Below are 2736 nucleotides of genomic sequence, written 5' to 3' on the forward strand. Positions count from 1 at the left end.
AACTAGTAGACTAATGGAAGAAGTCAGTCATTTAGATTTTCAATTTCTATAGGAAATTTTTATGTTCTAATATTATGAAAATTGCTATGTAACTATAATTATGATGTAATTATTACTACGTAACAATTATAAAAAGTGTTATGTAAGAATTATATGACAATGATTTTTAATGTGAAAAATTATCTCTCTAACACAGATTGTCTTTTGGAATGTATATGACATGACTAAAATGATTTTGTATTTCCTTGCTGCTATAGATTAAATATTTTTATGCCTATATATGTTGTTGCCAGGTTCCACCCAGTCAACTCTGACCCATAGCCACTCTATGCACAGCAGAAAACCCAACAAAGCACTGCCAGGTCCTATGGTATCTGCACGATTGTTCTTAACACCCGAGCCCAGTGTTGCAGCAACTGTGTCCGTTCTCCATCTCATTGTCTATATAATCTTTATCACATATGTCTACATACAAATGTCTACATAGTCTTTAAGGAGTCCAGGTCGCATAGTGGTTACAAATTGGGCTGCAAACCTCAAGGTCAGTAGTTTGAAACGACCAACTCCTCCTTAGCGAAGACAGGCCTTTCTACTCCAGTCAAGAGTTAGAGTTTCAGAAACCCACAGGGCAGTTCTACCCTGTTCTATCGGGTCATCATGAGTCAAAACTGACTCAATAGCAGTGAGTTTATGTAGTCTTCATAATAACTTTTAACAGAATCAAGGTTTTTATAAAATGAAAATCATAAAATGAATAAATGTCTTAAACCACTCACTTGAAAAATTGTTTTCGTTGCCCATTTTTGAAATAAATTAAAATGAATCAAGAGATGGGTTAACAAACTAAGGAAAGATTAAAGGCTTGCCTAAATATAGTTCCTGTGAAGTCACGAGAGTTAAACTGTTTTCCCATGAGCCAAGAAAGAATGCTCGGAGGGCCCTGAGGGAATGTGAACTCTTCCAGTTCACCTGTAATCAGGCAACCTTGCCTCAGAGTTGGCCAGGTGATGTAAATATCTCCCTTTAGGATTTACATTTCTTAGACTATCACTGGATAACCATTCTAGCTAACAACAGATCATTTGGACCTCCCAACAATTCTGCACTGTAGGGGTGAATATGCCCATAGCTACAAAAGCACAGAGAATTTTACTAAGCAAAAACATCAAAATGCGAAGTTATTGTTTCTCAGCGTGTCTACCATCTAAATCTACATACTTCTGAATGCAGTGTTGCCATCTATCTAGCCCTAGCTGAAGATTTATGCAGTCTTAGATTTATGCTGCATCATGACAGCAGTGTTGGCATACTCAAGGAACTCAAATTATGTTTCTTTGAAATGTTCTTTGAATTTCAGGAAGAAAAAGAAGCCTAAAAGGGCACGATCAAAACCGTAGGATAGTTGGTGTAAGGTTTACCAAGAAAATTCTCATAGGACAGTCCTTGCTACCCTAGAAGAATGAGTGGGTGGTCTATCATGAGGGGAAAAAAATCTTTAGTGCATCTTCCCTAGCCTGTTTTTGTCACCAATGCAGTTATTAATTTCTTAAAACTTCTTCCTAATAAGTCCATGACCATTCAGTGTCTTTTGAGAAAACCTATCAGAATTATGCCTTTGAATTCCAAAAAATAAAGTCACTATAACCTTCTGAATTGATCTCTCTGTCTTAAATTTAACTGGCCCATAAGATCTCCTTGGAAGATATTATTCTGATTGATTTCCACCCCCCTCCCATTGCCCCCCTTTTTGAAGGCACCATAATGGACTAGTGCATTTCTGAGAGGCCTTGTCTGCAGCCATCCACTGACTGCAGAGAGGTGTTTAAACATGTTTTATTGGATATCAGCTGTGGTGAACTGGAATCCTAGAAGCAGAACTTTTTGATTTACCCTCATATGTTCAAAATTGTGGTCGTTTATTTACTCACCCTGTGTCTTTTGCTTCTGCAGGGCTCATATCCTCCTTCCTATGTTGCTCTTGGAAAGGGCTCTTTGTTGATCTAAAGCACTCATTCTCTAATATGTAATTCAGAATCCACTTTCCCTAGGAAACATCCCCCTGGGAGTTAAGAGACCTACTCCATCTAATGCCCACACTGTTCTCTCTCTTTCATGAATTTTCATTTGTGCCTTTTGAAACAGTGTAACACTACATAGCATTTAACCTCTCTATACAATTGAAAGAAGAGTAATAGTATTTATTGAACACTTGCTTGGTGAGAAGCTCTTTTCAAGCATTATCTCCCATAAACTCATAACAGTGCTATTAGACACAACCGTAACGTAACGCTCCTGGTTTTACCGGTGAGGATGTTGAGATTTGGCATGGCCACAACCACCAAGACGATGGAGCTGGAATTCCACCAGTCTCACTCCAGACCCCAATCTGGAATTCACTTTTATTTTTCCATCTATATTAGGCTCTTATGTTCTTAGATGCAATATTAGGTGGCCCTTAGGTTACATTTTGTGGTTGACTGACTGGTTTATTCAGTAGGTGTTCTGAGTACCTGCTTGAGCTTAGCATTGAGAATCAGACAAAAGTTCCTTCTAGTCCTGATCCTCATCGTCTGTACCAAGGGATATCTAACCATTCATTCATAGAAAGTAGTTCTAGAACCCCCTGCCCTATAGAAGGAGGGACAAGGAGCTATTGATTTCTAATCAAAGACATGGAACAAATCAATGCACGAATGTCCAATAGCTTGAACTGATGATATTAAAGGCTCCACTACT

This window comes from Echinops telfairi, unplaced genomic scaffold (genome assembly GCF_000313985.2).
Source record: "Echinops telfairi isolate 266 unplaced genomic scaffold, ASM31398v2 ScPeMD7_25;HRSCAF=90, whole genome shotgun sequence".
Taxonomy (NCBI): domain Eukaryota; kingdom Metazoa; phylum Chordata; class Mammalia; order Afrosoricida; family Tenrecidae; genus Echinops; species Echinops telfairi.